Raw genomic sequence first — 20,039 nt, 5'->3', positions numbered from 1 at the left:
ACCGTATGAGTTTGCCAGGATGGGATTGGTAGGACTTGACTGCCCTGCACTGAGCCCTGCCCTTAACCTCTGTGGGATGAAATAGAACCCCAACCTCAGTGCCCAATCTCCCTGCCCTTGTGTCTGAATTAAAGCAAATCCCACTAATAATGTTCCAACAGAACTGCAAGGAATGTGGCTGATTTGATGTGGGAGGCATTTCTCAGTGTTATTGAGAAAGGATGCTTTTGTTTGGGGGTTATACCACATCGCTACTGTTTGGAAGAGCGCATACATTTAAGGAACAGATCCGTGACTCTAAGGTATTGACAACTAACATGGTGTCTGTTCTCCATGACCTTCAGTGGCTGACCCAAGCAAGATGAGCTTCAGGGCTGCCCAACATCCCTGTTTTGTAGTAACCTGACTGCCACTCTGTACAGCCCCAGCTCTGTAACACTCTCCCATGCTCCATTGCTTCTTAATGGGGAAGAACAGAGCTGGATCCAGACATATTCTTCGCTGAGCCCAAATTAGGATATGAAACCTGATCAAGCAACTATCCCAAGCATCTATTTAAGTGAGCATTTATATGGGTAGCTAGCATGTTAAACATTTACGCCCTTGCTTATTTTCACTTGAGTGAATGGGGGACATCCAGATTGGGCCACAGAATAGCAAAACTGGCTCCCAAAACTGTCCCAATACCGTCCCTTACTGGCAGTTTATTTACCTGAGGGGGCAATGGACCCCCAAAACACCCCTGACCATTACTAGCACTTGGTTCAGCTACTAATTTAGATTTAGGCACATGCTGCATTGGACTCATACCTAGTTACAGGGCTTGTTCACCTTAAAACTTTTAGCATGATGTAGAAAGTGATATTCTGAGACAATTTGCAATTGGTCTTCATTTTTTATTCTTGGCCGTTTAAATTATTTTGCTTCTTGTTCAACAGAATTTTAGCATTTCATCTGGTTGCTATGGTCTAAATTACCCCAGAAACCAGGGAGTGCTTTGAATCAGAAGAGATACAGAATGGAAAGTAACAATAACAATAGTTTTTTTGGCTGTTGTGTTCAGTGAACCCCATTTGAAAGCTGGAAAGAGTCAGAGGGAAAAAGCAATAAATTAAAAGAACTTTAGAAAAAATAAAAAAGACCAATTCACTTAGAGGCAAACTACACCTTTTACTTGCTTGTCACAGATTCTCTAACCTTCCCCACAGCCCTACCCAAGTCCAAGAGTGAGTCTGTCCTTATCCAAAAGCAGTCTCACTGAGATACGCAACACCTGTGAGCATTCTTAGCCTCGGGTACTGTAATTTTCCACTGACCCAGCTCTGCAGCTATACGGTTATTTTATTTCTTTTCTTTCCCAGAATCAGTTAAAGAAAGAATGAAGCTACAAACATGCATGGCCCATATCTCTCTTTGTTATTTGTATTTATGCAAGAGCTGGGGGGCAGGGCTGCCATGTTCTATAAATGCATGGGCACAGCTGTTGTGTAACTACAACTCAATAAGGCCCCTGCCAGCTGAGGGGTCAGATGATGGCTGTCTATCTGCAAGAGCTTGGCTGTCAAAGGATACCTTTCATTCAGCTATGCCCTAAGTAACCAATCGGTAGCTAGAATTAACTGGTCACCAAACATTTGGCTGGTAGCCATGGGTTACTAGACTTTGCGTGATATATGTAAATGGGGGGCGCTCAAAGGCAGGCAAACAAAAAATATCTTCCATTCGTGTACAGTGGATTGGTGTCTTTTTGTAGCTATTTAAACATGGAAATCTCTAATGTAAGTATGCAAGCTTTCACAACCCTGAGGAAGTCCGGACCTGGACAAAACGCATTGGGCTTAGCATTCTGTAACACGTTCTGATGAGTCTGTTATAACAAAACAATATAAGTGCAATATTTATCTTTTTAATAAAATATTTCATTTTTAATCCACTAAAGAGCGCGCCCTTCCCTTTTTGCTTCTGTTACTTGACTTTGCACCTTTTATTACATTACCCACAATGCCTAAACTGCAATAAAGGAAGATCTGGAGGTTTGTTGGAAGCTACAAGCTAAAGGAGCCTGTTTCTGACTCACTTATGATTAGCAGATAGGAACAAAATGCATTGGGTGCTTTTATTTAGTTACAGTCAAATAGAGCTTGTGGTGAAATTAATACCATGTGTGGGTGGGAGGCTGGGAGCTTGGTGCCTGTGTACTTCAGGCTAAAATACAGCAGTGCAGTCTTACTTTACGGTTTTACTAGATACTTTAGAGTTTTGATTACAGAGAGCTGTTCTGGGCTTGGGGTAAAGCTGTACTAGGCTTGGGTGACACCGGTCCTTCCTTTATCAGTACAGCACGTGTAGCAATGACTTCCTATTGTGTGTCTCATTGACTTGTTACACATGAATGGATGAGACAGTCACCTTAATCATGTTCTTGATATGCTGCCATCATTGTTTCTCGCTGCCACTGAACCATGGTAAAGTATGGAATCTGTTATCCAGAAACCTGTTATCTGGAAACCATCCAGAAAGGTCCGAATTATGGGAAGGCCATCTCCCATAGACTCCATTATTAGAAAATAATTCTAATTTTAAAAAATAATTTCCTTTTTCTCTGCAACCATTAAACAGTACCTGTACTTGATCCCAACTAAGATATAATTACCCCTTATTGGGGCAGAACAGCCCTATTGGGTTTATTTAATGGTTAAATTTTTCCCTTTTCTATGTAATAATAAAACAGTACCTGTACTTGATCCCAACTAAGATATAATTACCCCTTATTGGGGCAGAACAGCCCTATTGGGTTTATTTAATGGTTAAATGATTCCCTTTTCTCTGTAATAATAAAACAGTACCTGTACTTGATCCCAACTAAGATATAATTACCCCTTATTGGGGCAGAACAGCCCTATTGGGTTTATTTAATGGTTAAATGATTCCCTTTTCTCTGTAATAATAAAACAGTACCTTGTACTTGATCCCAACTAAGATATTATTAATCCTTCCTAGAGGCAAACAATCCTACTGGGTTTATTTTAATATTTAAAGGAGAAGGAAAGTCATTTTGACATTTTACTGCCAATAAATTTGCCACATTAGTGCCACCTAGAACGCTATATTTATTCTGCAAAAAGCTTTACCATACCTGAGTAAAGAGTACTAGAAGCTTTGTCTCTTTGTTTAAGATAGCAGCTGCCATTTTAACTTGGTCATGGAAGCTTCCTGCCACAGCTTTAGCCATTGGTTATTCAGATCCCACATTCCTATGGGAGGGGGGAATGAGTTTTATTAATTCTTATGGGAGGGAGGAGCAGGAAAAGGGAGAGAGGAGAGAGACTCCAGCCCAGAGAATGAAGCATTTCTGATACCATAGAACATGTTTACAAAAAAGGAGACAAGAAAATCCTGTGTTTATTTTGATAGAGGACTCAGTGCAGCTTTTATGTGAGTGCTTATGGCTGTATTTACATAGACCTTTCTGATAAAGCTTAATTAGGTTTTACTTTTCCTTCTCCTTTAAATGATTTTTTAGCAAAGCATGGAGATCCAAATTACGGAAAAATCCCTTATCTGGAATACCCCAAATACCTGAGCATTCTAGATAACAGGTCCCATACCTGTGTATGTGCAGCCACAATTTGTGTAAGCCAGTTAAATGCTGTCCTAGTCAGTGCTACAGATGTTGCTGTCATCATATTTGAGTGGCTACAGAACCCTATATAGCTCCTGTAGGCCTGGACTGGCAATCTGTAGTTTCTACTTATTGGGCTGGTGAAGGGCTGTTTGGGCCACTGTATAGTTGGAAATCCATGGCCTATTTTGAATCCCAGTCTGGACTTGAGGTCCTGTATTGGTGACTATAGTGTGTAGAGTACTTTGCTGCATGTAGCTGATACATAGCTGAGTGATTACACACTTGTTGTAAATCTCACCCTCTCATTGCTGTTTAAAAATCTTTCTGTCATTTTCAAGTGCTTCACAGTGACACCCATGCATTTGGGGGAATGTTGAACTGCAGAAGACGTTACAGGACATGGCGCTGGAGGGTAGAATTCACCTGGCAGTGTACGTGCAGCCTGTCATATTGGCATGTTAAATGTCACAGGTTCTGAGCTAGCTGAATCACGTGTAGGAGTTAGGCTAAACCTCCAGGAATAGAGATAACATTCAGGGACTAGGGCTGATGCTGGCCCCTCCTGTGCACCACAAGTTGGTAGACAGAAGTCATTTACAACCCGAATACCTTTCTGCATAACTTTCTGTGGAACTTGCCACTTAGGGGAAATGGCAAATGGGGAGCTGCAAAAACAGCTCAAATGCAATTTTTATGGGGATATCTTACTGTTAGGGGCACTAAAAAGAATAGATATTAATACATTTTTCAGATATACATTTTGAAGCAATGGCAAATGTAAAAATATCTATTTACCCGTTTGAAATTCTTTAGAATCCATACTTTCTAAAAATATAAGGTTCTGTTGGCCTATTTTATCCTTGGGGGCTTTTGTGCACATAGACCTCACCTAATGAGCAGGAATTGCAGGGAGTGAGGCGTCCACAATATACCACATATTTTAGTACGAAATGACTATGTTGTTATCATACAAAACGACAACCAAAGTGTATTTGCCCATTCTTACAAAGTCTATAAAATATAGCAGCAAGTAGGAATAATCTACATTTACAATTTCATCTGAATCATGGATATAAAGATGGGGAAGAGGTTCAAGTAGGAAATCACCTTCAAAATCTATCACAATCCACCACAACCTTTGATACACTGGAAAGAAAGCCGAGCCCTCAGGCGATAGGTCTTGCTTGGGAAGAGTCTGCAGAAGGTCTGCAAAAGTCAACTGATTGTGTCAGAAGCAGTTAAAATGGATTTTACAGTGTGCCAAACAAAGCCATATGCCATATTGGCAGATTCAAATTTAGACCATTTCATATCCGAACTGTATCCAATATTTTAAGGGGTTGTGTCATTAACACTTCATCTGTTCACTTACAAATGCCAATATTTTCAACACAAATCACCTCACGGTCTCCCAACCTGGACCTGAGTAATGAAGCTATAGAATGACAGAGAGCAGTAACACTGTAAATGCCTTCAGTGAATAAAAACATTAATGGATGCCACAACCTTGACTGGCACTAAGTAATTGAGTAAATGTATAAAAAAAGCCCCTGAGAGCTGTAAAACATTGCCTTGTTCATGAATAGTGGAGGTCAGTGAAAACACTACATGACACCTGAAAGGGTTACTTAAGTGACCTTCTGCATGCCACCACCCATTCACCTCTAAACCCATTTACAGTTTACATTCATTCCCAATTTTAGCAGTTTTTTAAACCAAACCTAAAAAAAATAAAAAGTAAAATATATATATGTATGTATATATGCACAGTATATACTGTATATATATGGCCAGTTGAAAGCACTCACAGCTCAATGCAACTCGAAAAATTGGAAAAATGTTATTGCTCCACACTCGATCCACCAGGGATCGTCGTCAGGATGATAAACAGAAGTGTTTACAGTGTTTAAATATTAAGCACAACCAATCATTTAACATAACAAATCTCAAATGGTAATATACCTCAACTCGTTCCCTCCCATTTAAAGGGTAACAAAATCACAAATTTTTATACCAAATTCATATATCTTCTTGTTAAACAGGGATTAAAAAAGTGAATAAAAAGTGGTTATCAATAGTGATTAAGAAATATAAATTCATAAAATGACATGATAAACTATAGGTAATTAAATCTAATTTTTTTGAATTACATTGAGCTGTGAGTGCTTTCAACTGGGCATATATGGATTTATTTTTTGTGAGCACCCCGTGTGTGTTCTGGGAATGGTGGGTGCTGTCAAGAAAAAAAAAAAATATATATATATATATAATGAATAAGGAACAACAGTACCACCTGATTTTTATTTCGGCCAAAAAGCTACTGTAGGCTGAAAATGTACTTTGTCAGAAAAGGAAAATCTTGTGATATTGCTTGGATACTGATTAGTTAAAAGCTGAGGAAAAAATTGATTCAAATGGCAAAACAGCTTTAACAGAGGTACCGAATTGCACAGGCAGCCAATAAGATCTTTGCATTCAATTCTTAGGGTGAAGACACACAGAGCTACTTAGTAGAAGCTACTTGTCATGGCTACTAAATGCCAGAAAATACCCTGCCATAGACAATACTGAGAATTGCCTCTGCTAAAAGTAGACACAGTTACAGTGGCTTGCAAAAGTATTCGGCCCCCTTGAACTTTTCCACATTTTGTCACATTACAGCCACAAACATGAATCAATTTTATTGGAATTCCACGTGAAAGACCAATACAAAGTGGTGTACACGTGAGAAGTGGAACGAAAATCATACATGATTCCAAACATTTTTTACAAATAAATAACTGCAAAGTGGGGTGTGCGTAATTATTCAGCCCCCTGAGTCAATACTTTGTAGAACCCACCTTTTGCTGCAATTCCAGCTGCCAGGCTTTAAGGGTATGTCTCTACCAGCTTTGCACATCTACAGACTGAAATCCTTGCCCATTCTTCTTTGCAAAACAGCTCCAGCTCAGTCAGATTAGATGGACAGCGTTTGTGAACAGCAGTTTTCAGATCTTGCCACAGATTCTCCATTGGATTTAGATCTGGACTTTGACTGGGCCATTCTAACACATGGATATGTTTTGTTTTAAACCATTCCATTGTTGCCCTGGCTTTATGTTTAGGGACGTTGTCCTGCTGGAAGGTGAACCTCCGCCCCAGTCTCAAGTCTTTTGCAGACTCCAAGAGGTTTTCTTCCAAGATTGCCCTGTATTTGGCTCCATCCATCTTCCCATTAACTCTGACCAGCTTCCCTGTCCCTGCTGAAGAGAAGCCCCCCCAGACCATGATGCTGCCACCACCATATTTGACATTGGGGATGGTGTGTTCAGAGTGATGTGCAGTGTTAGTTTTCCGCCACACATAGCGTTTTGCATTTTGGCCAAAAAGTTCCATTTTGGTCTCATCTGACCAGAGCACCTTCTTCCACATGTTTGCTGTGTCCCCCACATGGCTTGTGGCAAACTGCAAACGGGACTTCTTATGGTTTTCTGTTAACAATGGCTTTCTTCTTGCCACTCTTCCATAAAGGCCAACTTTGTGCAGTGCACGACTAATAGTTGTCCTATTGACAGATTCCCCCACCTGAGCTGTAGATCTCTGCAGCTCGTCCAGAGCCACCATGGGCCTCTTGGCTGCATTTCTGATCATCGCTCTCCTTGTTCGGCCTGTGAGTTTAGGTGGACGGCCTTGTCTTGGTAGGGTTACAGTTGTGCCATACTCCTTCCATTTCTGAATGATCGCTTGAACAGTGCTCCGTGGGATGTTCAAGGCTTTGGAAATCTTTTTGTAGCCTAAGCCTGCTTTAAATTTCTCAATAACTTTATCCCTGACCTGTCTGGTGTGTTCTTTGGACTTCATGGTGTTGTTGCTCCCAATATTCTCTTAGACAACCTCTGAGGCCGTCACAGAGCATCTGTATTTGTACTGACATTAGATTACACACAGGTGCACTCTATTTAGTCATTAGCACTCATCAGGCAATGTCTATGGGCAACTGACTGCACTCAGACCAAAGGGGGCTGAATAAATACGCACACCCCACTTTGCAGTTATTTATTTGTAAAAAATGTTTGGAATCATGTATGATTTTCCTTCCACTTCTCATGTGTACACCACTTTGTATTGGTCTTTCACGTGGAATTCCAATAAAATTGATTCATGTTTGTGGCTGTAATGTGACAAAATGTGGAAAAGTTCAAGGGGGCCGAATACTTTTGCAAGCCACTGTATCAGTAAATAATCAGCATTGTCTATTTCTGTAGCCATGACAAGTAGCTGCTACTAGTAGCTCTGTGTGTTTTCACTCTTAGGGCTCTGGAAAAGGGCGACTAATCTCCCCGAATTGCCATCCCACCGGCGTCAATGTAAGTCCGGTGGGATGGCAACTGATGGCAACTCGGGGAGATTAGCCGTCCGCGAACAGGGAGATTTGTCACGGGCGACTAATCTCCCCGTGTGCCAGAGCCCTTAACCTGTAGTATACTGGTCACAGTTAATTGCCAATTGGTTGCTAGTGATGCAATTTAGCACCTGTGTTGTAGTAAATGAGCCCCAGTAAGGAACATAAATACAGATCAGAAAATCTAGTGGTTAGAGAGAAGATACAGTATGCTTTTACTGAGCCACCAATGGTAACAGATCACTAATTTGCTTAGCTCTGTGTAGGGCAAACACTTAGGGGCCTATATATTATGCTGTGTAAAATGAAATTCCCCCAAAAACAGTGTAAAAAGCTGTGTAAAATAAATTGAGAAGTTCACTGTCTGAATGGCAGATTTTATTCCAACAAAAATGACACAGATTTTACGCAATGTATTTTGTCATCTTTTTTTCACCTCATAAACAATCTGCCCCATAGGAAAACAGATTTTGGGCATAGTTCACTTTAAGGCACAGCTGATGGTTTATGTGCTGCTGACTGCTAGGGTTGCCACTAACTGCAAGGAGCCATTCTTGGAAAGCTATAAGCCACTGGCAGAACACATCAAGCATTTCATAATGCAGCAAGGGCAAGTAAATGTCATCAGTCATCTGTGGTCCCCGTGCTGCCACACTGCCTGATTGCATTGATGTGGACGCTGTTTAATAAAAATATGTAAATGAAACTTCATTTTAGCTTAAAGGGGCCAGCATTATGGCAGCTTCCCCAACCAACATTTATAAATACTAATATACAGGTACATTTGGTTCTGTCACAAGTGTTAAATGTAGTTGTTTTGTTCTGTGTTTAAACAAGGAATACAAACCATTATGGCTTTGGGTCATAGAAGGCGTCTGATGTACAAGTGTGCCATGTTACAGGTATCAGATTCACATGCAATTTTGTCTTTGGAGGATTTGGAGACAAAACATCACTTACGACAATAGGAAGAGATGGCGGCACTACTGAGCTTATGGCACACACTGGCAGATGCAGAGACCTCCATGACTTGATGACTTGTGTCAGTGACACAGTGGCTGTCATTCTCTCCATGGCACAGTAAGTATGGAGTGGATGGAAGTGGCAGACTTGTCTTTTTTCTAAACATGTTTGGCTTTAACTTTAATATGATGTAAAGCAGACAGTAAAATTCTGATACAAATTGCAACTGCTTCCCATTTTTTGCTTTCTATGGTATTTCAGTATTTCAGGTTTTTGTTCAGCAGCTCTCCAGTTTGGTATTTAGCAGATAACTGGTTGCCAGGGTCTAAATTACCCTAGCAACCAGTGAGTGGATTGGCAACAGGCGGGAATATAAATAGGAGAGGGCCTGCACAGAACAATAAGCAAAAAGAAAGTAACAATAAAATTGTAGCCTCACAGAGAAATCTGTTCTTGACTGCTGCTGGGTTAGTGGCTCCCATTTAAAACTCCCTAAAGGACAGCAAGTAATTCTAAAATAAGAAAAAATAAATAACAAAAAAAACTGCTGAGTTTCTAAAAAAAAAAAAGAGCATTCTATAACATTCTATATTCTGCGACAGTGTGCAATTGGTCTTCTTTTTTAATTGTTTCTATTTTTGTTTAGAAGCACTTGAGTATGGTGTTTCAGCAGCTATCTGGTTGCTAGGGTCCATATTACCTTAGCAACCAGGGAGTGGTTTGAATGAGGACCTGAATAGAAAAATAAGGCATAGAGGCGGGGCACGCAATATATGATTGACAGCTGGGAAATAAAAATGAATTTGGTATTTATGTTTAATTTGAAAAGGACTTTTATTGTCTGGCTGACGGGTCCACTTTAAGGGCCAAACAGGCTTAGAGCCTTTGCCAACCATGATGCCCCTCTGTGCACAGTTATGGGTCTGAGTATGTAAATGCCAATCTGGGGCCCAAGCAGGATATTTTCTGGTATATGTGCTTACTCATATCAAAATATGGTTGTGCATATTGTTGGGCATTATGGATGAAGAAGCTCCAGACAAAACCCTGCCTGTTTGTTCCTCTACCAGTTTTGGTATTGTTTCCCCCAGCTGGAAAGCAGTTGGCTGACAACTTAAGTGGGAGAAACATTTAGCCTTTTAGTAACCACTTTTTCTTTTTTTCTTGTTCTTTTACCAAAACAAGTGCCAAATCCAGGAATATGTTCTAATGTGTAACTGATATTGCAGAATAACCACTGAAAAGGTCCTGTCAGTGTCACTATGATTCAAAGAGAGGTTCAGAAAGCCCCACTGTACTCACAGAGTGAGATCAGCACAAGCCCAGGGCACCTAGTGCCCACCTTTAGCATCTGAGGCTCCTACAGAAGCAAAGTGCTGGTTGCCAATTTATGTCCATTGGGAATTTGTCCTGTGTGACCTAAAGAATGTGGATTGTAGGCAATAAAGTTTTAGAAGTTACTCGATCGACCTTCTTCTAGCGCAGATAGCAAGAAGGCCGTTGCAGTTAGTAATTTTCCACAGGGGAGTTCCCTACTGCACCTTACTATAATTAGGGTTAACCATTGCCGAGATATTCCAGCTATTTGCCAGTTTCCCAAGGTGAATGGTATTCTATTGTACTGGTGGAAAAATCTGGGACTGTAGCATGGTGTTCTACATAAGCAGGTATTACTAGGTCACTGGCCATGATTAGGCCAACTGTCTATTTCTCATGTATTATGTCTAGAGAAAATACTGAGAATTGCCCCTACTAACTACTACTAATGTAGAGAGTAAATGATCAGCATTGTCTATTTTAGTAGCTCTAACCCTATACCTAGATGATCTTGCGCCAAGGTATTCTCGACATGGTAGTAGGCACAAGGCATTAAGGGCTGTTAACAAGTTGATTAGTAGTTTAATAAGGGGTTGTGGGTGGAAAATGATAATGTGGGCAGTTGTGGAACAAAGCTCTGTGGAAAGTGGAGCTAATAACTGGTTTCTGTTGTGGTTGTTGCACCCTACTAAGAGGTATGTAGGCACAATTCTCTAAGCTCTAAACTGTTTAAGTTCATGAATAATTGGAGAAGTACATATAATGAACATAGAAGCTTGTAACTAATTTGGATGTGAAGGCACTGAGTGCCGATAAGTGAAAAAAAAGGGTCGATGTGGGGGCAGGTGTAGCGCCCAGATAAAAGTATTTGGGAGACTCCGGGTGTTATCCTTCGCCACCTACCTTTATTTGAAGCAACCAACGTGTCAGACGGTCTGCAAGTGGTAATAATAACCGGTTGCTAACAATAGGCGTGAAGGGTTCATGTGGACGTAGGTGCTGCTTTAAGGATATGTAACCCTTTCTTGGCACACTCACTTAATTTGGCTGTTTTACTTGCTTAGTACAGGAGATTTTGCCCTCTTGGAATTATAAGATACTGGAAACTGGGAAATAGCGCAGTGCCTCCACCTAGTGGACACTGAGGAGCACACCTCAAGGGACTTCCACTAGAAATAATCACACACAGTTTTGCAGCAATATCAAACTTTATATAATGGTTGAAAATGGAAGTAAACAACTTTATGGATAACTGATTATCCTGCTCTGAGGAACCTGTGCAGTCTATCCACTGCTAGCACAGTCAGTCTCTATAGGTGCCCAGTCCCAATTTGGATCTGGATAGACCACAACCCTTTTTGTCAGTTCAGTCCCTTCCCCAAGAGCTCTTAAGTCCCTGCAGGTAGCGCTACCTGCCCCAGAGTACCTTCCCCTATGGAAAGGTGGCTGCTCCCATGTAGCAGGCAAAGGAACAATACCTGTTCTCACCAGTAGACACACACAGAGATTCCACAGAGGACTTTGTAATCACCAGCAGCCCCGCAGACTTCTCTCTTTGCAGTCTGAACTCACAACAGTTTGTACTGGCTGCTCACTCTGGATCTCTCAACTAGATTTTTGGCTCCAAACCTTAAGCACACCTCTCCCAGACCTGCACTGGGGCATCCAGCCAATTGGGTCCTTCCCCAGTCTGTAGATAGGCTGGATGATGTCACAGACTGAGAAACAGGGGACAGGGTTCTCTGGTCCCCTACAAATACCTTGGAAAATGATATGTAAAAGCTAATTAGCTGGAATTAATATCAATTAACCTCTACCTTTAGGCACAGTAGCCAAATGACTCGTATTTGTGTCGAATTTTCGATGGGCAGTTAGAACGTGGCTTGCAAAATTGATAGGTTTTTCCAATTCATGTTCATGCCAAATTTAGTAGTGCCTAATTGATGTTTAACATAACCGACACGGTAATAAGTAAACTCGTGAATTAAGATATCAGTATCAGCGTATGATTAAAGCGCTGAATGCCGATAGTCGAGTTTAATTCAGTTAGCTATTAAACCTATATAGCGGTTATATGGATGTTCCGCCTTCTATTTAAAGAATATTAACTCTTCTTATCGGTAGCTAAATAAATACAGTTATCACATGCACTTAGCCTTTTGAGACTGCGTTTAAATTAGGATACGTGTAGATACGACTGAAGTTCTAACGCTGAGAGCATTATTTCATGATTTCAGTGATAATCTTTTGAGGGCCCATTTTCCCTCTTGAGTAATAAGAACATTAAAGGGAACACTATCTGCACATTTCATACAACGCTCTGGAGGTTCTGGAATATACATAACAAATTGCAAGAAACAAAGCCCATGAGCAATAAAGTGTTTTATTCACATACATTGCAATCTTTGGTTGTCACTAAGCTAAGCATGTAGAATGGAGTTAATTTTCTTTGATCAATAATTGAATACTTACCTGACACATTGGCTACATAAAGAAAAACAACATCCGTTAAATATACTTACCGAAACTGCTCACATTATTTCCTTCTTTGAGTGCGAAGTGAATGAATGATTAAACCATTGAATATTCGAATTTCCCACAACTGCCCTTTATATCCTTTTGATTGTTTACACTTTAGTCTTAAGAAGTTACATGGTAACAGATTTTGGTACCTTAGACCAGGGGTCCCCAACCGCCGGGCCGCGGGCTGCTTTGTAGTGGGCCGCCTCTGTTCCTGGTTGCGCTGAATATGCGCGTATAAAAGCCCTCCAGTTCATGGAAAATTTTACCCGCTTGCCACTGGTCCTTGGCACAAAAAAGGTTGGGGACCACTGCCTTAGACAACTTGTTATATAGTAACAGTATTCACGATCTACTGGCAACAACCCGGTAAATTCCTAGAACAGGTATAGGGTTTATTCGGTTTTAATATCTTCTTTTCTTATGATCAATAAAATTTTATGTTCTCAAGCAGGTATGCCTAGACTACATGTGTCTTTCCACTAACTTTAATTTATATTTTAGTAGCTGTGACAAGTAGCTGCTAATAGTAACTCCGTGTGACTTCACCCTAAGCCTTTCTTACACCCTGAATGACTTCTTATTGACAGTATATAGGGCCGGCTGATAGAACACTGGGAATTAATCACTTACCATTATTGCCACTTGCCATGATCAATAATTGTTCCTCTGTACTTTAACCCAAGGACATTCTATTTACTTTGACAAGAGGTATGATTGCCAAGACTCAATGGTGGCGAAGAAAAGGCCCCTTTGTGTCATTGCCCTAATAAGGCAAATCGGGCACATGCCTGTGTCAGAATAACATGACAAAAACAAGATAGTGCTGATGTGTTGTTTACAGGTCAAAAGTCCTGGGCATTATCTTTGTACTTTCCATTCATCTCCCCTTTCATAAAATATACCACTACAAGGAATCAGGGGCATTTCATTTAGATACATTCTGCAGACTGAACTGATTTATGTGCAGCCATGCATCAAAATTAATTGCTGATTAGCAGGATGTGGATTTATTATGCAGCCGGTATGAAAGCTTTGAAGTGGCAACCCTATCTGTGACTAATGGCAGGGCCCAAAAGGTATAGGGGCACTGACAGCTTCAGAATTCCTTTATAAAAGCAATGTTTTGCAGAAGGCCCTGGTTCTAGTTACATGACTGCAAGGCTAATCTCTCTGATCATCTGGGACCTCCTGTGAAAACTTTTTTTGGGCCACCACAATTGACCTACACCCTTAATTGTACCTAGCGTGGGCAAATTTGTGTGATTATAACTGTCCTTTTCTCATCCCCCTCAACAGTTCCACTACTCAGCCCAGCCTTTAACCCCTCCATTTCTGCCCTCCCACCACTACTATCTTCCAACCCACCCACTCTTCATCCCATTAGATGTCACTGTACATGTAAGTTGTCTCTGGAAAACCTTATGTGCTAATCTTGCCAGAGCTAGGGGTAGGCGGGGGGGTGGTATCGTGTCTAGGGGGCAAGGAGTATTGTTCCTAGGGGGGTGAACAAGTACCCTTTCTGTTGCTTACTCCTACCCCCTTGTGACGGCCAGCTTGGGCCACCACTATCTTGCCCACTTGCAACAAGGCAGAAACAAGGGTAAGGGCCCCAATTTCCCCCATCTGCTTTATGGTTACACCACTGGTAGCTTCCATGCATTTATATATATAAAAGGAAAATCTATATATCCATTCTCCCTTGTTAGTTTATAAAAGCAGAAATGGAACATTCCCCTACCTATAAATAGCATATATTTTCCTTGAGCTGTTTCACCGCAGAAGAAGGAATCATTCTCCTGCCCACAGATCTGTAGAGAAACAAAATATAAATGTTGAAATATTATTTTACACGAGAGCCAAATGGCCCCTTGTTTGTGACAGGGTGATGCTGCTCATGCATATTAAAGGGGAAGTCAACCTCAAAAATAATACTTTTGCCCAGGGAAATAAAATGTAATTCTAAGTAAGTTCCTAGTATTCATTGCTTGAAAATGTAAATGGTTAAATTGCTATTGAAACCTGTATCTGTCTGTGCCCTGCACCAGTGGGGTAACTGCAGAGGAAGCAGGCCCTTTGACCGCAGACCGGGTTTGTGTCCTTTGTAGGGGGCCTTTTGGTGACTTGTGGCGCATGTGAAATCATGGGTCACCTGCAACTTTTTTGCATCGTGATTTTTCCCAGTGGGCAGGTGGGGGCCTAAAAGATAATTTACACCTCTGCCCTGCATGGATGGTTCTGGCTTTTGAAAAGTTAGTCTTGGCTGGAGAGCTGACTTCTGCAACACTGCAACATTCAGAACCACTAGTGCAGAAAGGGGCAGATAGGCAGATACACACCATTACATTTACCAATAACTTAAAATCTACCGTAAGTATTTAATCTGTACACTGCTTGTGAAGCAAGAGCAGACATGGTTGTCTGACCCCTTGGCAACCAATCTAACCCCGTTTCTTACAATCTTTGTAATCCTTAAAATTAAAGAGGGCAATCTGAAACAGTATTGGGACACATCTTGGAACGGAAGCTGCTGCCAGAATTTCTTGGCCATAGAGTCGATTTCTCTCTTTATAAATAAACAGTAATACTAAGGCTGGGAGTACACATGACTATGTTACCTGGCACGGCTCTCTCTGATTAGAGCACTGGCATCTGAAGCAATTTGGGATGTGCATGATAGTGACTATAAAAGGCTTTGACTGTTACCATCCCAGTCCAAAGTAAGACCTAATGCCCTTTCCCAATGACCTGCAAACAACACAGCTAATGCAATGGTTGCACAAATACCCAGCACATACTTGCAGCTATATCAGGCAGCTGGGGGAGGAATATCTCTGCTGTGATTGGAGAATAAGCAGAACAGCAGAATTTCTGTGCATGCACCCAAAGGTCCTGCTGTCCTAATGCTAAGAAGGGTTGGCGGGTTTTCTGCCAAACTGGGCTACTAATTTAAAACCCAGACAGGTTCCCAAAATACAAACCCGCCAAGGTACAGATTTTGGAGTCTTGGCAGGTTTGTCTGGACTCTAGCCAAAGCCTTTTTTCCCCTAGCGTGCCTGTCCCAGTATATGTTGGGTAATGTAGTTTGTATATAAGAATTAGCTACAATATCCAGCATGCAATGGGACAGTATAGAAAAAAAACTTCCTTTTCTATACCTCTTTGCTCTTTCAGGCTCAACCTGTCTTCCCTACAGCCTGCTTTCTGCTCTGTATGGTTTGTGGTTGTACTATTACTTTGCACAGTGATGTGGGGGGCTGCCATTTGTTACTTTCTCCAGTTGATCCTTAAGCTATAACTCTCAGGATCTCTTGGGACTGCTGAGAGTTGCAGTTCATCACACCCATATGTATATCATGTCTGGGGTTAATGCAACATTCTGAATCCATTTCTGTAGTATTATACTTCCCACCTGTCCCCCTTTACATGACATAGCCCTGATTTTTGTCACCCAGCCCTTGGTTCATCATGGTTGACCCTTTAATGTGAAATGATTGGGGGATACGATGTGTCATGTAGTATTTCGAGGGTGTGGCCACAAAGTTGCATGTCCAGAATTTTTGCCACTACAATATGCATGGCAGTTAGTAATACACCCTTTTATAAGTGTTGGGAGGTAGGCAGGAATGTTGCTGCATATATATATATAGATGTCTTTTATTGTTTTACTGTAAACTGGATCTGGCAGCAAAACTACAATAACCTTCATGGACTGGTCACAGATAGCAGGGAAACATCCCAGTAACTGGAGAGGGGGCACAGGGCATTAGGTAGTGATTTTATGCTTTAAAAAGGCATGTTTTCCAATACATTCTTTTATTTCAGAATTTTGTTTTTGCATATTGGGCTACTGGCTAGTGGCTTTTGGTTAGTTTTGGGATGGTTTTGAAACTGACTTTGGCTGGTTTGGAAAATTAAACCTGGCACTTTGCAGAGTGCAGCACTGTATTTACTTGTCCTTTAAAGAAAGCATCTCTATAATGCAGTAGTATCCTCCTTGTTTACTGAGCAATGATGGGTTTCATCACACAGTGGAATCCAGCAGCGCCCATGGCTTCCCGTCCAGCGGTCAGTCAGGGGGCAGTGAGTAACCAAGCCAGACAGTGTGCTGTTATGTTCCATGAGTAGTAAAACAACACTGTACGTTCAGTTCAGCTCTTGGACACAGAAAACAGCAAACGAAGGTCAGTCAATCCCATTCATGGGACAAGAACATCAACAGAGACATGAGCAGGATTCACGCTGCTGATATAACAGTGACCCAATATCTGAAATATTTTATACATATTTTTTATACATATGCATAGCCTCCAAACATGTTTATAATAAGATTCTCCAGGCGGGCAATTTCCAAGCTGGCTCCTCACACCACAGTCATATGATCAATCAGCAAAATGAAAAGATGTCTGTTTAACTCCCTTATTGCCAGCTTGCCCAATAAAATCTATCCGACTTGGATTCGGCAGCAATCACAAGTACCTTGCTTTCCAGTCATTAATAAACATATTTAAGGGGATGTAAACTGACTGCCAGCACACAGTTTTTGTCTTTAAAAATAATTGTTACAAAAATGAGGTGTTAGTACCAAACTTTGGCCAAAATATAAACTTTCAAGTGCTACATCAAAGCCAATAATTATACACGAGTCCTAAACTGCCATGATAAAGGAGATGTCCAGCCATGTACCAAAAAGTCAGCTGCTCCTGGGAAACATGAGAAGGATGAAAACAAAACATTTTAAGGTAAAACAGGAAAATATAGAAAGTGATTCACCAATGTTATTTTTTGGAACATGTCTTTGGGAAGATGACATTAGATTCCAGTTTTAGCCTTTACCATGCGACTGCTGAACTGATGGGGCTTTTAAATCTTGGTGTGAGTCAGTCGTCATACCTTTGTGTAAAGCTTCTGTTGCTGACCAGTGCCCTTGTGTAGCTTTAGGGCTCTGGCACATGGGGAGACTAGTCGCCACGACAAATCTCCCTTGTCGTGGGTGACTAATCTCCTCGAAATGCCATCCCACCGGCGAGAATGTAAAGCACCGTGATCTCCCCAAAATCGCAGAAGTTTCCTCTCAAGGCACTGCCCTTATAGTAGGGCAGTGCTGTCCAACTGGCGGCCCACAACCCCCCTCTGTGTGGTCCCCCACCTGTCTAGCTGCTTTGATGTCTTACCTTTGTGTAAGGGCTCTGGCACACGGGGAGATTAGTCGCCTGCGACAAATCTCCCCGAAATGCCATCCCAGCGGCGACTTACGTGCCGCTGCGTATGCCATCCCACCGGTGACTTACATTTTCGCCGGTGGGATGGCATTTCGGGGAGATTAGTCGCCCGTGAACAGGGAGATTTGTCGCGGGCAACTAAACTCCCCGTGTGCCAGAGCCCTAAACTTTAAATGTTATCAGTACTGAGATTAACTGGCCCCCTGCATTGTTCACACCTTAGATTCAGGCTGTAATCCCCCTGTATTGTTTAAACATGTAATTCCCAGTGCTGTTCACATGTTTTAGTCCCTGCATTGTTCACCCCCTGCCCACCTCAACCGACCAACCCCCCCCCCCCCCGCCCCAGCGCATTTAACTCATGTGGAACAATGGGGAAAGGACACGCTAAGTTTCTGCGTGTCTAAATACAACCACTAGTACTAACTGTAGATATTAGTATCACAATAGCCTTGGATATTCTGATTGTTCAAGAACTCATCCAGGCCCCTCTTAAAGGCATTTACAGAATCTGCCATTACCACATCACTAGGAAGGGCATTCCCCAACCTCACTGCCCTCACCGTGAAAAAACCCCTATGCTGCTTCAAATGGAAGCTCCGTTCCTCTAATCTAAAGGGGTGACCTCTGGTGCGTTGATTGTTTTTATGGGAAAAAAGAACATCCCCCAACTGCCTATAATCCCCTCTAATGTACTTGTACAGAGTAATCATGTCCCCTCGCAAGCGCCTCTTTTCCCGAGAAAACAACCCCAACCTCGACAGTCTAACCTCATAGTTTAAATCTTCCATCCCCTTTACCAGTTTAGTTGCACGTCTCTGCACTCTCTCCAGCTCATTAATATCCTTCTTAAGGACTGGAGCCCAAAACTGCACCGCATACTCAAGGTGAGGCCTTACCAGGGACCTATAAAGGGGCAAAATTATGTTCTCATCCCTTGAGTCAATGCCCTTTTTTATACAAGACAGCACTTTATTTGCTTTAGTAGCCACAGAATGACACTGCCTGAAATCAGACAACTTGTTATCAACAAAAACCCCTAGATCCTTCTCCATTAAGGATACCCCCAACACACTACCATTCAGTAGATAGTTTGCGTTTATATTATTTCTACCAAAGTGCATAACTTTGCACTTATCAACATTGAACCTTATTTTCCAGTTTGCTGCCCAGTTTTCTAATTTTGTCAAATCGCTCTGCAAAGCGGCAGCATCCTGCATGGAACTTATAGTTTTGCACAATTTAGTGTCATCAGCAAAAATAGAAACAGTACTGTCTATGCCCACCTCCAGGTCATTAATAAACAAGTTAAAAAGCAAAGGCCCAAGGACTGACCCCTGCGGTACTCCACTAACCACACTGGCCCAATTAGAAAATGTTCCATTTACCACCACTCTTTGTACTCTATCCTTCAGCCAATTCTCTATCCAATTACAAATATTATGTTCTAGGCCAATATTCCTCAATTTGATCATTAACCTTCTGTGAGGTACTGTATCAAACGCTTTAGCAAAGTCCAAGTAGATGACATCAACTGCCATTCCGGCATCAAGGTTCCTGCTCACCTCCTCATAAAAGGCGACTAAATTAGTCTGGCAAGATCTGTTACGCATAAAACCATGCTGGCACAAACTAATAGTATTGTGAACTGCAATGTATTCAAGTACCCTATCCCTTATTACCCCTTCCAAAAGTTTTCCTACTACTGATGTCAGACTAACAGGCCTATAGTTTTCAGGCTGAGAACGGGATCCCTTTTTAAAGGGGAAGGAAAGGCTAAGTCACTTGGGGGTGCCAAAATGTTAGGCACCCCCAAGTGACTTAGATCGCTTACCTTGTACCCTGGGCTGGTGCCCCTGTTAGGAGAAAAAAGCACCAGCCCAGGGCACCTGTAGGAAGCGCTTCCTCCTTCCTTTTTCTTCTGCCGGCAAAATCCGTCGGCCGGCGCATGCGCAGAAGAGTGAAAAGCCGACTTTCTTGTTTAAGTTTGGCTTTTCACTCTTCTGCGCAT

The sequence above is a fragment of the Xenopus tropicalis genome, chromosome 8 (assembly GCF_000004195.4).
Source record: "Xenopus tropicalis strain Nigerian chromosome 8, UCB_Xtro_10.0, whole genome shotgun sequence".
Classification (NCBI taxonomy): Eukaryota; Metazoa; Chordata; class Amphibia; order Anura; family Pipidae; genus Xenopus; species Xenopus tropicalis.
This window is presented reverse-complemented; position numbering follows the sequence as displayed.